Below are 15,281 nucleotides of genomic sequence, written 5' to 3' on the forward strand. Positions count from 1 at the left end.
GCGAGAACACAGAACTGGAATTTGAGTCCTTCACATTCTTGGGATTCCTGGTGTCTGTGATAGGCAGCACAAAGGCAGCACACACTTGTCTGGTGATCTGACAAATTCCACGTTCTGGAGAATTACTGGAACAGCTGATGGGTCACAGGAGTAGCTACATGCAGGTACCCCACTATTCCAAAAGTCACTAATCCAAGTGCTAATCCATTACAGCCTCTGCTGCTCCCGCTTACCTGCTGGGTGATAACCTTCATGTTTAGTATTCACATTCTAAGGTTGTTTCTTTAATTGTCTTTTGCCAGAATATCTGTTTCTGGGGGAAAAAAAAAATACCAATAGAGCATCTAAAAATATGGGCTTGCACTAGCCACTGCCAAGCTTTTTTAGCTTGTTATGAAGCCTCTTTAACAAGAGTGCTAGTATGGTATCAAAAGCTCCAAAATAGTTTAATACAGCTGCCCACTACAGTGTTAGCAACAATAGTCTAAAGAACTCCAGTTCAAACCACTTCTGGTTGCCTTCTACCCTCACAATGAGGCTCCAGTCCACTAAGTCACATGGAGCTTCAATTCCATCTAGAAATAGCCTCTTGAAGTTTCTATTGCAGGATGGCATTCCTAAATTTTGTTTACTTGGGTGCCACTACTGGTGGTGACAGCAATAGCAGCTACAAATTGCAGGAACCTGCGTTTATACACAGAAAGGGCACACATCCAGATCCAACCTCTTGCACAAAAGGTTTTGGCAGCAAAATGAATTCCTTCTCCCTTACCCTTTCTGCCTGTGTCGATCACAACGTCATGCTCGGATACCACAACACAGTAACCTTGCCCTACTACCCCACACATATACCTTAAGAGTCCCACAGGACCCAAAAGCCCTTTGAGCCTCTACACCTGCTGAAAAGCAGTACAAAAGCGGGCATCCCTGCATCCTCTGCCGGGCAGGGTGTCCTCCCTCTAGGCCCCCAGTGCACTGGCTCTCCCAACCTCCTCCCACAAACAGCAATGCTCTGGGAAGCGGCAGAGGTACATCTGCTCCAGAGAGAGCAAAACACACCAGACATCAGTGCTCAACTGGACCCCTCTGACCTGGGCTATGCTCCCCGCTTTGAACCCCGGCCACTCTGTGTGCTGCTTAGGCAAGAGGCAGAACAGATGCCAGTTTCTCTTGACTCAGTGTCTAAGCGTGTTCACCCTGTCTGTATCAGTATTTATCAGTGCCTCTCTATTCCGGACCTGATACCATGTTAATGGGCAGCAGCAGTGCAGGCGCTCCGTGGGCAGATAGTTACTGTACTGCTTAGGAGCTATAATAAGTGTTATAGCTTGGGAATCCCCATTACAAGAAGTGGAGTGGAGATAGTGTATGCTATTTGTAAATCTTAATAAAGCCAACATTTAGAAGACAACTAATTACCATCTATGTTCCAAACAGCTGGCCTAGCTCCACATCCACAGGATGGGAGGTTTTAGTGCCAATCATCCCACACACCAGGGCACAAAAGTCCCCCAGTGTGACTGCAGAACCTTCTAGCAAACTCAAACTTCTCTTCGCTACCACTGACTTCAAGGATCAAAAAACAGCAGCATAAGAAGAGAAGAGCTACACAAGCCATCATTCCCACAGCATTACATTACAGCCACTTCTCCAAGGTAAAAAGAGCACAGAAAGTGTCCTCCGAAGTGCCAAGGTGCAGTCCCAGGCAGCTGTAAGTTGACCTAGACAGCTGACATTACTGTGATGCAGCCCATCGTCTGTCCCCAGCTGTGCTTGTCCTGGCCCCCTCCCTCCTCTGTACTGGGACCGAGATCTGTTCAGCTCTGTAATGAGACAGTTCAGGGAAATAAACAAACAGAAAACTTTTTTTTTTTTCTTCATCATTGTTCTCTAAACTTTGTTTCAATTGATTCACCAAAGGGTCAAATGGATGCTAGTGCAGGTGCAGGGAGTGGAGAACTACAGCAAAACCAATTTAAATAGAACTTCATGTCAGTATAAGCTGATCTTAGACACTGGCAGAATATATCCTCCTGGCAGACAAGGAAAGAAAAGGCACTTCATTGAGAGTGACATGGATGAAGCTCTAAGACGCTCTGACTGCTTGCTTCATCCCCTACCCTTTATACATATAGATGCCTCCAAACATTTAAAACCTTGCAAAGTGATGCACGTATATTATCACCACCAGCAGCCTCCAGGACAAGCCCAGGAATGACACTAGAGGCTACAGACTGTCAGCTGTAGTGTTCCATGATCAGGAAATCAGCAATATAAATTACCTAACCTGACGCGTGTGGGTATATATGTCACACCGGATTTGCCAGCAGAAACATGTCTAGCTAATACACTGGTCTGCTATTCAACAAGATTGTGAACAACTGACACTTTTTGGCAGGTGCCTTAGAAATGAGGGCTGATGATGGTGGACTCTGCAAGCGCGCAGGAGGGGGGAAGCTCACTTCACACACTCATCACTGTGCCAGTTACTGACCCAAATGAACCTTCCCATTCCCTATCAATCCACAAATCTCAATCCAGCCCACACTAAACACTGATTGATTTTCTACTCTAACGAGCACTGTGTCACATTTGTGTTGACTAACCATCAGTTCAGATAAGTGGTTTGCAATTAAGATAATTTGGTTTGGGGCCAATGTGGCCTGAAAAGCACTTTTGAGAGTTCAGCACAGTGCTAGAGAGATTAACTAGAGAAATTTACTGCTCAAAACAGAAGGCCAGGTACCAAGTAACAGCTACTTTTAGACCTTTATACCAGAATTTACCTTTCCAGCCTATTCAAAATAAAAAGTAAGATTTGTCGCAACAAAACTTTTCCTTGGAAAGTAATAGCTTGCTTGTACAATGCTCGGAAAAGATTTCTTTCCGGACATGTGCACTCAACCTTCAGCAACACTGATTTTCTTCCACTCCCCATTTCCACTCAGGTTGACAATGTGATCCTTTCACAGATGCTACCTATTTCTGATGACAGACAATTAGTATTTCCACAAAAATGCATTCAATGACAAACAGCCAACTTAACTGAAGCCTCTATAAAAAAGTAAACAGTTACATGAGCACAGCTTTTGAGTTCCATGGACTTCAGCCTGGACATAGTTCACATTCTCATCCTACACACACAGCCACTTTGCGGAATTTTCCTCCCATTGCAAGCTGAACTAAGAAAGTGCTTTGGACAGCAGCAGTTGCCAGGTAAATATATTCAAGGCTTACAGCTGGAAGGAGCTCCCCTATGTCCCCACCTAGACACGGAATCATCAGAGCAGAAACAGACACTTGGCAACTAGTCAGGTTTCAGTTTAAAGAGAGAGATCAAACATCCCTTTTCACTCTGCAAGTTTTTTGCATATAGAACTCCACATCTCTTGCAACACTTCCTCTTCACATGGCGCCCTCATGACCAAGCTGCCAGAGCAGCACAGAAACCCTTGCTCCCAACACTCGCTACCTGCCAGGCTCTCAGAACCAGACATCCCCTGCTCTGGTAGCTCTCACCAGCGCAGCAGACAAAGGTTTCACGGTGGTCACCGTCTACAGCAATCTCTGAGAAGAGCAGTTTATCTTTGACTCTTTTTTTCTTTTTTGTTTTGCTCTCCTTTCCTTTATACTTCTTCCTTGTATCAGGACACAATTATCTCAGATTAGTTTATACTTGAGACAAATAATGTCTGAAAGCTTACCCAAATATATAAATGGCCCATAACCATCAACCCATGTATTCTTCAATAATATCAGGCAAAAAGAAAAGACAGTGTGCTCATATCGCTATGTTGTCACATGTTTTTCTTAAATGGTCTAGGGACTCTAACACACCTGTTTTAGAAATACCTCATAAAAGTGCATAAATTATCCCTTCTATTATCCCAAATTGCTCCTAGCTTTCTCCAATCCCTGCATAAGCAGTCATGAGAGCACCATTTCTTCTGTGAATTGAGGAAACATCTTTTTGGTGATTTTAGAGGATAGCATTTTAAGGTAGCCAACATCTAACTGACAGGCAGCACTACTGCTCATCAGTACTTCCGTAACAACCAAGATTTCAAACAATTTAAAGAAATGCTTTCTGCTGAAAACCAAAATTGTAAGTGCTGAAACTAAGCACCAACTGAAATAATAAGAGAGCTAAGATAATAGGCCTTTGTCCCTAAGTTATTTCACAAGGCTGAGCTTTAATTTTCTTCAGCTAAACAGTCTGTGGACCCACTACTTCAGGAGGACGCAGAGATGAAAAGGAGAGCAAAATAAGATTGGTCGGATCTACGATACAGGCTTATTTTGGCCTCCCAACCTCTTCTGCCTCCCACACCTTTTTATCCCCCTCAAACTTTTCCAGCATCCCCTTCTTCTCGGCCTCTACTTTTCTTGCTGACCTCCCACACCATTTTGGTCTCCCACCACTTTTCAGCCTCCACTTTTCTTTCTGGCCTCCCACATGTTTTCAGCCTCTAGTTTTCCTTCAGACTCCCACCCCTTCAGCCAGCACATAATATTAAAATCCCCTTAAGGTTATGAATATGTAAATTCTCTATCCAATCAACAGTGTCTCACCTTGATATGTGCATTCATATTTTGACTTCTCCTTCTACACCCTAGCTGACCAGAAACAAGCTAGCTTCCATCCAGACATCCTGCAGTCATAACAGCACAATTTTATGCCCAAGGAAACATGGTGGCTCTCTCAGCAATTCCAAATCCTGCTAGGACTCTCATAGCCCTGTACAGTTAATTATGTTAATGGAAGTACAAAAGTTAAAACATCAGAAATTCTGAGATGGTAAAAATCATTTATCATGAGTTTCAGAGCAACGCTTTCATAAGGTTTAGGGGCGATGCAAACCCCCACCAAGCTTATTTAAACAAATAATACATGCACTAGCTTTGCTAACAGCTCCATAAGGTGCTGTTCCCAGTTCCTATCCACCACCTTTCCAGACAGATCAGCAACATTAAAGTCAGAAATCATCTGCATTCCTACAGAGTGCTACGATCAGGCACACAAAAACACACTCTGTACTTCTCTGCAGAACTTGTTTTGATCCCCTCCCTCAACTTTAAGAGCAACAAATCCATGCACAAATAAGATGGGGATTTTGGAAGTCACATATTTTGTATTTTCCCTCACTTTCACACAAGACCTTAAGTTTTCCCTTCTCTTTTCAAACAAAATTGTAGCCAAAAAAGCTTGTGACTTTAGGAGAAATCAGAAATACACATTTTGAAAACACTATTCAAAATGCACTGTTTGGTTTACTTGAGAAATATGATAGGTACTTTTTTTTTGTTTTCAGAAAGGTGCAACAGATGTAAAAGCAGTTCTTCATTATACATTACTATGATTTTCCAGTAACCATACTGCTCTGAATCTTCTCTTCCAAGTTGCAATATTTTTTTAATTCTGTGGTACTTAGTAGCTCTGAAGGAAAACAAAAGAGAACTGACCACAAAATTCAGAAATGCATAAATTCAAAAGGAAGATGTGAAATATCTTCAAAAGTTATATTTTAACAGCCCAAACACTCTTCCCACACTGTCCCTTCACAAGCAAGTCAGGCACGCTTAGCTGCTCCCACTTCATTCCCGCATGAACAAACCAATGGAGAAACCCTATTATATTGCATTGTGTGCACTTGGCACTGTTTCTTCAGCACACCAAAAAACAATCAGGTATACAAACCCTGGTTGTTATTATAATCTTAATAGATGTAATGGGTGGGTAGGAAAGCTACCTGTAACATCCATGAGAAAATAATGTACTAACACAAAACAGCAGATAAACAGTCAAGAAAAGGCAGAAAACTGCTCCCAACTAAACTTCAGTGCTCAGGTAAAATAAGGCAAAAGAAACATCTGTTTTGCTGTCTAAGTTCCAATTCTGTCAGAGAGAGAATTCCTGGCTTCCTGATGCAGAGGTGTGGCTTTCCCTCCCAAGATGAAGAAGAGGCAATTCTGAACAGACTCCAAAAATCCTAAGAGTATAAGACAACCTGCTATTTAAAACAACAAGATGTGTGGACAGAGAACAAGGCTTTCTGGTCTCTAATTTGGAAGGTTCAATAAAACTCTAGAAAAAAACAACAATAATTTTGTGCAATAATCTTCCCTCTTCTCAAAACTGTACCATTGGACAAATCAGCCTTTGCTGCACATCAAAACCTGAATTGCAGAAATACTACTTATAATGCAGCATTGTGTAGTGTTGCAAATATGTATCAGTTTGGGGGTTTTAAAAATGTTGATTATAGTGTGCTGCCTTGTAATGCATAGAACTGCATATTTCGGTTATTAAAGTTAGCAAACAAGTCTGGCTGTTCAAAGTCATTTCCCTGAGTAAACAATGACTCAGTGTGGACTGTATAATGTAGAAGGTATTAGTTACTGTTAGCAAGTTTAAAAAACCCAACTTGCAACACTATACAAAGACATACTTCAGAATGGAAAATAGCTTTCCTCCTACTTCTATGGTTCCAGTTATAGTGTTCCAGTGGAATTTAATTTTCTAAAAAGCTAAACAGATCACTATCTCCTTATTATATAACTGGACGTTGACTTAACTGGACCCTTCAGCCATGAACAATAAGCACAGTGAGAGAGCTGAGCTTACCCTCTTCTCTGTTCTCCGTTTGTTGTTACAACTCTGAAGTAAAGATGATTCTTTCTTGGACAGGAATATCCCATCTAGACCAGGCAGCAGGTGGTAATGAGAAGAGACATAAAGACAACCATAAAATATTGAGTATATGGTCATGAAGAAAAAAATGCAATTGTAAGCTCACCAAAATCCTCTGACAAACACTGTTCTCTAGTCGAATTACAGCTCCTTCAATAATCCTCCTCTTCATTAGTAAAATGGACAAATACACCTGGTGATAGTCAGCTGGCATAAGGCACCACAGATCACTCTAACTAATGAAATGCAACCTCAGCTGCTAAGATGCAAAGGTTTCCCTGAAGTCTTAAAATACTACAAAGGCTGTTCTCCAGCTACGAGTATGCACTGTCTCAAAGATTAGGACCACATCTCTATGTTACCTCATGTAAGGATGAAATCTCTGGTCAGATATAAGAACACTACAAGGAAATACAGAGTCAAATATCCATGGTAAACTTTTACTAGAAAAACGCATCCAAAAGAAATTACTAAAATAAATCTAAAGGCACAGCTTTTTAAAGCAGCTACAGCTTATAAGGTCCAGTCAGCATCCAAACAGCAGGCTGAATGTCTTCATAACTGTGTTTTTGTCCACATGCATCTTTTTGCCTAGCAGCGATTTTAGAAAGCTCTTTTATGGAGAAAGAAAGAAAGAAAAAAAAAAAAATCTGTTTAGGACAGCATGGATGGAGGATTTTTTTTTTGTCATTCACAGACTATCCATTTCCTGGCAAAAATCAGAACACATTTTGACACAGCATTCTTTGCCACCAACAGCGACACTGCCCATTTGGTAACAAAACTTTCCAATAACTGCAGGCTGCTGTATCTGCCAGCTCCAGGACCTTACTGCCTACAACGCAAACACTGTAGCACTCCAAAGGTATTGCCAAGTGCTAAAAATCTATGTACATTTATTATCAGCTGCTGAACAGAATTACAGGAAGGGCAGTGGCCAAGATGGACGAAGGTCAATGTACCAATTAAAGGGCTGCAAGTGTCCCAGTGAAGAACAGCTAGCTGGTCGCTCACATGTGACGAAATGCTGTCCTAAAGAAAAAAGCTGCCAGGGAGAGCTATCCATGCGTGCATGAATGTCACAGGAGTTCTAAACACTAATCTTTATCACCTTCCACCACAGGAATTTAATATAGGACAGACTACACTGAAGATACATATTAACAGAAAAGGTACTGGCCCTGCTGCTCCTTATTGTATTGGAGAGTATTTAAATAATGCAGGACAAGGCTTTAAAGAATACTAGACCTTCCACCCCCACAGAACACGACTCAGTTGCAAAAAATGACTTGAGATTTGTCCACTCAGAATCTTCTGTCATAACAAACTTTGTTAGCCTTTCACATTACTTATACTGTTGTCTTACATCTTTATTAATGCTTTCTGGGAAGAGCTGGCTATCTACCCCGCTAATGCATCAACAAGGAGTAACGTATGCAGAGGAGGGCACAAAATACATAGCAGAATATCTTCCAGCAGAGAGATCATTCAATCCAGACAGAGGCACAGTAAAAGTGGCTCCCTCCAGGCAGAAAAATAACTGTGTTACGGTCTCACAGAAAGACAACCCATGCAAACCTCACCCACTAGAAAAGATGACAGAAGGTTAGATGTATGGTTTCCGTTGAAGTCAGGGATAGGAATCCTAGTCAATGCCAACCACATCACTTACGAGTTGGTTATAAAGCAGTAAAGCAGTACATAACACAGTAAAACCCCTGACGGAAGACAAACACATGCTATTATTGCAATCACTTTATGCCAGTAAAAGGCATTGCTGCTACCGGTGGAGCCGTCCCCACCCGATCCCAACCATTTCTTCCTCTGCCATCGTATTATTTGTGCAGGCAGAGATGTTCATGTGCTCAAACAATGAACTGACCTGAGAAACTGCTCCAGACAAATTACCTATTTGTTTTGCCTACTCAGTTTTAACTTGGATCAGTTCTGAAAAGTTAACCACATTTGACTGTGATCAATATAGGTAAGCCAAAGCACAACACAAATGGTTTTCCCCACAGCAACAGTTTGGAAACATACAAATATGCCTTTATAAATGGTTCTTTAGCTTGTATGAAAGGATGAGTGATTTAGTTATATTTGCATCACTTAGATAGGGCAGTAGGACACACCATCGTTAGGAAAATCCACCCTACTTTAAGTTCTCTGCACCTCCTTTTCAAGTCATTATTTATTCGAAAGCACCCTGTGAACAGTCCTCACCCATTACTCCTTCAAACTGGGAGGCAAAGTGCTCTAGCCCACTGATCCTCAACATTTTGCATGCTGGAACTATTCAAAACTGCCAGGTAAGAGCACTCGGCCGAGGGAGGGGGGCAACGGACTGAAACACACAGGAGCTATAGTTTATATGTTGCTCTGTGACTGTGGCCAGCTGCTGCAGTTTGTTTCTCCTGCATTTGGTGCAGACTGTCCATTTTGGCAGGGGTAGAGGAATTTGTACAGTTCCTAGAAAGCATGCAGTTCCCAACACAATAAGGCTAGGTCCTATAAGTAACACGACACTACAAACAACAGAAAAATGGCAAACGTCCGAATACTACTGGAACAAGACTAAGACTATCTTACCTTTGCATAAAGCCATCCACAGAGTTTGAGCTTTTTCGTAGAAAGAAACACCATATTTAATCTGTTATTAAGCATTCTTGGCCCCCAGTTTTTTTACTGGCCCTCCTCCAGTGGACTTAGATAAAAAAAAAAAAAAAAAAAAAGTCTTCTACCTGGCTTGAATAATTTTGTCAGGATTTATAAAATTGCTCTTACAGATATTATAAATTCTGAAGATGTATCATAAATCACAAGTTTCTTTGCTATCAGTTATGCAAAAGAGAACAGAAATTGCACGCTTTGGATCCTGAGTCACATGGGATCTCTCACTCCCTTAGTATATCATGATTCAGACTTTTTTTTTTTCTTTTTAAAAAAAGATCCATCCTTTATGTCATGATAAATTAGGATAGCACGCATACAGTCTAGCACTCCATTGGTCCCTGCCAGGCAGAATAAAAGACAAGATTTGTATTTACACAGCCCCTCCCTAAAACACAGGATTACATCCAGTATCAAAACTGAAAATCCTTAAGTGTTATGACAGTGGTTGCCATATCAGGGCCTTCCGTAAAAATTAAGAACTCATCAGTTCTGTAAGCCCTAGGCAGTTTTTCTAAGAGAGTTTTGAAAAGGTGCTGACAACTAGTAATTGTCTATTGCTCCAAAAGGAGATGAAAGAAAAATGCCTTTCCTCCCAGTTACTCTAAGATGTGGTTCTGCTTTCACAGCTTGTCCCACCAACCAAGCAAATTTTCTCATTTGCCACTTTCTAAAACTAGGCAGCTGCCATCTACAAGTAGTTCCGGAGAAGCCTTCCACCTCGAGCAACTGTCATAGAAAGAATAAATACCAGAATAATCTCTGTATTGTATCTCAGAATAATTTTTCTTCTGTAATCCTCCCAAACATGAGGATGCAGGTCAAGCCAGCTTACTGGGAAAGTTCAAGTTACTAGAATGAGACATTTGTTTAGCACAGTCAGATTCCTTCCATAAATCACTGTCACTTAAAGCAATTAAGGTGTATTCGAAAAGGGATAAATTGGCATAGAAAGTAGCACAACAGATGGAGACCCCTGAATCTTAGTGGGGATGCAGACCTGTGGTCTAAGCTAGAGAAGTTACAGTGTTTGACATCTCCGCTTACACGAGAGGACTAGAAATACCGAGCTTTCTTCATGACATGCTTTTAGGCACCTGTACAAGCACCGGCAAACAAGGGAAGAATTATTCCAGCGCAAACGTGCTACCCGCAGCAGGACATACACATCGCCAGTAAGCACACAACCGCACGAGAACGTATAGAACAAGTCAGGCACGTAGAGAAAGCCATTCTCCAGCAGAATAAGGCACACCGGCCGTGACACGGCCGCGTTTCGGCTCAGGAGCAGTCTTTCCCTTGCCCCCACGCCCAGCCACACCCGTTCTCGCTCCAGCCCGGCTCTCCCCAAGGCGAGCCTCGGCAGGATTCACCCCGTCCCAGGCAGGAGCCCGGCGGGGAACTGGCCGCACTCGGGCTACAATCAGGGAAGCGTTACCGGAGTGTACTGAGTAACGTTACGGAAGGGGAGGGGAGGGACTCCTCCGGGCCGCCGGGGACACGCCGTGCAGCCGCCAGGATGCCGGCTGCTGCGAAAGGGTCATTTGTTTCCACCGAGGAAATTTTAAGAGTTTCCGGGAAGGTCGCCGACTTCGGGGGAACGGCCGAGCCGAGGCTGTCCGCCCTCCCCGGGGCGCCGGCCGGGTGCCGCCCCCGGCTCCTCTCTGCACCTTCCCGAGCCGGCAGCGTGCTCCCGGCAGCCCGCGGCCATGTGGCCGAGCCCCGGCGCCTTTCGGCGAGAGCGGGGCGGCGGATGGCGGCCGCGGTCACCCCTTCCCACGGGCACCGGCCGGCCCGGCCCTCCCACGGACACGCCGCTCGTCCGTCCCCCCCCCCCCCTCCCCGCCCCGCTCACCTGCGCTCCGCGCCCCCCCCAAACCCGGGACGCGCGGTTCGGGGCCCTGCGGCGGCTCCGCCAGCGCCTCGGCGGCGACTGCCCACGGGAGCCCGCGCCGCGCCGCTAGTGAGCATGTCCGAGCGCCGGGCATGCGGAGTGCGGGCGGCGAGGCCGCGGCCCTGCCTCCGCCCTCACCTGCCGCCGTCAGCTCCGCGGGGCGGGCCGCGACCGCGGAGCACCGCCAGCTCTCCCACCACCACCACCACCCACCCCCCCGCTGCTCCGTCGCCGCGCGGGGTGGGAGGTGGGGAGAGCCGGGCCCCGCAGCACCCTGACCCCTCCTCGGCCCCTCCGCCCGTCCCGGAGCGCAGGGCGCTGGAAAAGCAGGAACAGGCTCGCACTGATTACATTGTTCAGGACAACAGCATCCTGCTGATAAGCTTCTCCGCCAAATCGGTTCGCGTTCCTGTTGCTTAGAATTACAGACGCACCTGTCTCCTCCAGGCGCACAACAGATAAACCTCGGACACCGATGATAATTTTACCATCCCCGACGCCTCTTTGTGGGAATCATCACAAGCCTATCTTTCCGAGAAGGACCCAGGGTGAGGTTCAACTCTGGAGTGATTCCCCCAAGCCAGAGTGAACTCAGGTAACCAGCCACTCTGTGCAGCAACATGCATCTTGGTTCATCTCACACACGTGTGAAATACGGGAAGCAGTCTAGCGGGATCCGCAGGAAATTCTGCATACGATTTAATTCTAACAGACTGAAGCACACCGAGCTGAAAGAGTAAAGCTCTGCGCTTTCCCTTCCTGCAGCAGTTTAAAGCATCTTCAACTATAAGCTTCTGTTTGTATTCAAGCACGGTACATCAGAAACTACTTTTCTCTGGCCATTCCTGCAGCACCAACACTACTTGACAAATACAAACTGCTGTTCTCAAAGTAGCAAATTACAGTTTTATGGACTGTTAATGAGTATTTAAAACTTCTTAGAAAGCTGAACTAATAGCTTTTCTCCCTCTGATGTCTCCCCCAGGATCCTGGCACATGCTATTCGGGATAAGGTTTAAAGGAACAGTTCCCTCTGGGAATGACAATTCAGCCCCACCACCGTCCTCTACTGTCACTACAAATAAGTCAATAACATTCCTGAACCGTTTACTGGAAACCAAAGAATACCAGAATTGCCACTATCTCATCTTCCAACAAGGCAGAGCTCTCGGGTTTTTCTGAAGTAAGACGACTCTACCGAACAATTGTGTCACCCACACAGCAAATGTCTTAGCTAATTTTCAGATCGAGTTTCAGATTACTTACTAGAAAGACAATGCTAGGAAACTGGAGCAACACGCACAGATGTGTACTTCAGTACAAGATGGCTCTGCCCAGAGCAATCTGCTCCCAGAACTGAACATCTATTAAACAGTTTATAAGCACCTATGACAAAGAGATATAAATTCACAGTTGCATTTAGGTGTATTTAAACATAAGGAGGATTTTTAAAAGTTCCTTCTCTTTAAACTCTTTTAATTAGCAAGTATACAAATCCAGTTAGAAAATATTCTGAAGCAAAACACACAGAATGACCATTCATTCCAAGTACTGAAAACTGAAATTATTCTTAGAGAAGTACTGTGTCTTTTTAACTACTTACATCCACCATGTCAGACGGGAAATAATCAGCTCATGGATTTTCCATTTGCTTACATACAAACCCAGAAGCCAGGTCAATAAAAGTCACAAGTTACCGGAGTACTCAGTTCCTCCAGCTATTAGTAACAGTCCGTTAATATGTTTCTCTACCACTGAATTTCTCATGTGTGAACCTTCCTATAACATTCAGGGCACGAATCCAGTGACAACATGGACAATCAATACTGAAGAGGATCAAAATACTCTCTTCAAAGCTCCTTCCCTTCCTTTGTAGTTTGAAAGTGCTTCCAGAATTCTCATAGAATTAATACGGTCAGGCCAAACACCAACTGCAAGTCACACTAACTTTGGTATATTGAAGTATTTCTACAGGAAATACACTTTAATCATTTTCTAAACTCCCAGTCACTTAATATTAACGTTCACTGCTCTAATTTCATCCCAGCAAGAGAAGACTGTTCACAACACAGCTACAGTCACTCCAATGACCAACCAGCCTTGCAGAAGCCTCCTATTTTTGCACTAGCATTTCTCAGTTCAGAACAATCGTGACTAAGTCGGCTATCATTTAACTAACACTACAAGAAGGGAAAAGAGAACAATAAAAAACAGGCTTACAGTCTTGCGTTCTCCATTGCGACTAACCACACGGATGATTTCTCCTGTAGGAATACGTTCAATTTGCAGTTCCATTTTTCCAAGGTAAGTTAGTAAATCTCTCTATTCTTTACGGATAGTTCCAATGACAAAGCACAGCAGCAGAACTCCCTGAGTAGTCTGGGAGAAGACCTTGACTAACTGCAATCTTTGGTTCAGAGCCCTGTTGTGAGAGGAAGAGATGAACCTCTGTATTTATACTAAGTGTAGGTGTGAGCTGAAACAACAATTAAGTTCAAGACTAGTTTCCACTAGTTACAATGTGTCAAGACAGTTCCAAGAAGCCTAAATTTATGTTCGTGTTTATTGCCGCAAACTTTGTTGATGTTCCATTTTAGTCCCAGCGGACTTAGAAAAGTCAAGTTGCTGCGGATGCCGTTTCATAGGTATTGGCACGAAACAATCATATGCTAGACTTTACAAACCTACGAAGAGATTATATGTAGAAAAGATTGTCATCTTTGCCTCCAAGATACTTGGTTTAGAGACAGAGCAAGAGAAAATACTGATTGCTCCCATGGTAACTACAGGAAGTTCTTCAAATTGCTGCAGAACAAAATCATTATTAATTGAATCCTTGAGTAGCTAACTAATCATGACAAAGGAAATTAACTTGCACGTTACTGCACAAAAATTCCTACTATGAATATGAGAAAAATAATCTGGTGAACACTGGTTTAAGTGGAATTACAGAGCTTTACTATAGTCATGTCATCCATGAAGGCAGTATCTAGACCTATCAGCCCCCAACAGATACAGATATCCTACTTGTGACTGGGGAAAAAAAAAGATCAGTCTAAACATCAGGTATTTTAAGACTTGCTGTTAGGAGACAATTCCTTCTATCTTCTTGGCATAGCCAAATTTGAATTTTCAACTCTACTACAAACCGATTCCAGATAATACTGCTTGTCAAAACAGCCACCTACTTGTTCAGATTAACAAGCACCTGGCCATTCAAGAGCAGATATGGAAAACACCATTCTGTTCAGTAACTGAAAAGAAATGGCCTGTAACTTTTGTGTGTTTCATATCTGGAATTATTCTCATACTTCCCTCAGCTGTTATATACAAGATTGTTACAGTCCAGCAATTGTTTCCTTGACCACTTAGCTCCCAATATACGGTTCTACTGAGAGATTTTAATCACATTTTAAAAAAACATCACTGTCACTTCCCCAAACAAAACCACCCTACTCTCAGTAATATGGAGCAATACCTGGCCTATCTTATCTATCCTTCCTATATTGAGAAATTACAAAGATCAGTAGTCTAGAACACCAAAGCTGTTTAACTGGAATGATTTCTGGGACGCAGCTACCAGAATTACGTGCAAAAAAACTACTGGAAATGGGCTACAAGTCAGTCAGAAAGGAAAAATAGAAAAGGATAAAGAAAGTAGAAAGAGGCTGAAGGAAAAAAGTATATATAAAAGAGAGGACAAAATAGAAGAGGGAAGAGAGGAACATAGTGTGGTCTCTTCTGAGACCAAGCAGTACGCTTTAAAACCACAGTTACAGTAAAGCTCTCATTTGATAAACAATGCTGACAGATTCCCTACTAGGGCTGATGCCTGTATTTGATAAGTGTCAGTTTCAAACAAAGTATGGTTAACAGGTTAAAATGTTTGCCATTATATTTTTCTTCATTTTGTGGTGCCAGTAAATTCTTATTTTCTGAATTTTATCTGCACCTCCGCATTTCCTCTCACCACTCTGCATTCCCACATCTCATACTTCCCCCGACTTCACTGTTTTCCTGCAGTGA

The 15,281-nt window shown here is 43.2% G+C and overlaps 1 protein-coding gene across 5 annotated transcripts in view; it reads right to left on the reverse strand.

Annotated features, from left to right (window-relative positions):
• The window catches only part of MYO1C (myosin IC), a 58,494-nt gene extending 47,177 nt beyond the window's left edge, over positions 1-11,317 (reverse strand). For 3 of the 5 annotated variants that reach the window (XM_030027169.2, XM_030027170.2, XM_041126735.1), the window contains exon 1: positions 11,217-11,278. The gene's annotated coding sequence lies outside the window, so the exon portion shown is untranslated. Of the gene's footprint in view, positions 1-11,216 lie in introns of all 5 variants that reach the window. The other 2 variants (XM_030027167.2, XM_030027171.2) reach the window with 2 other exon arrangements.
• Positions 11,318-15,281: the final 3,964 nt, after the last annotated feature.

The sequence above is a fragment of the Aquila chrysaetos genome, chromosome 10 (genome assembly GCF_900496995.4).
Source record: "Aquila chrysaetos chrysaetos chromosome 10, bAquChr1.4, whole genome shotgun sequence".
In the NCBI taxonomy this organism is placed as follows: domain Eukaryota; kingdom Metazoa; phylum Chordata; class Aves; order Accipitriformes; family Accipitridae; genus Aquila; species Aquila chrysaetos.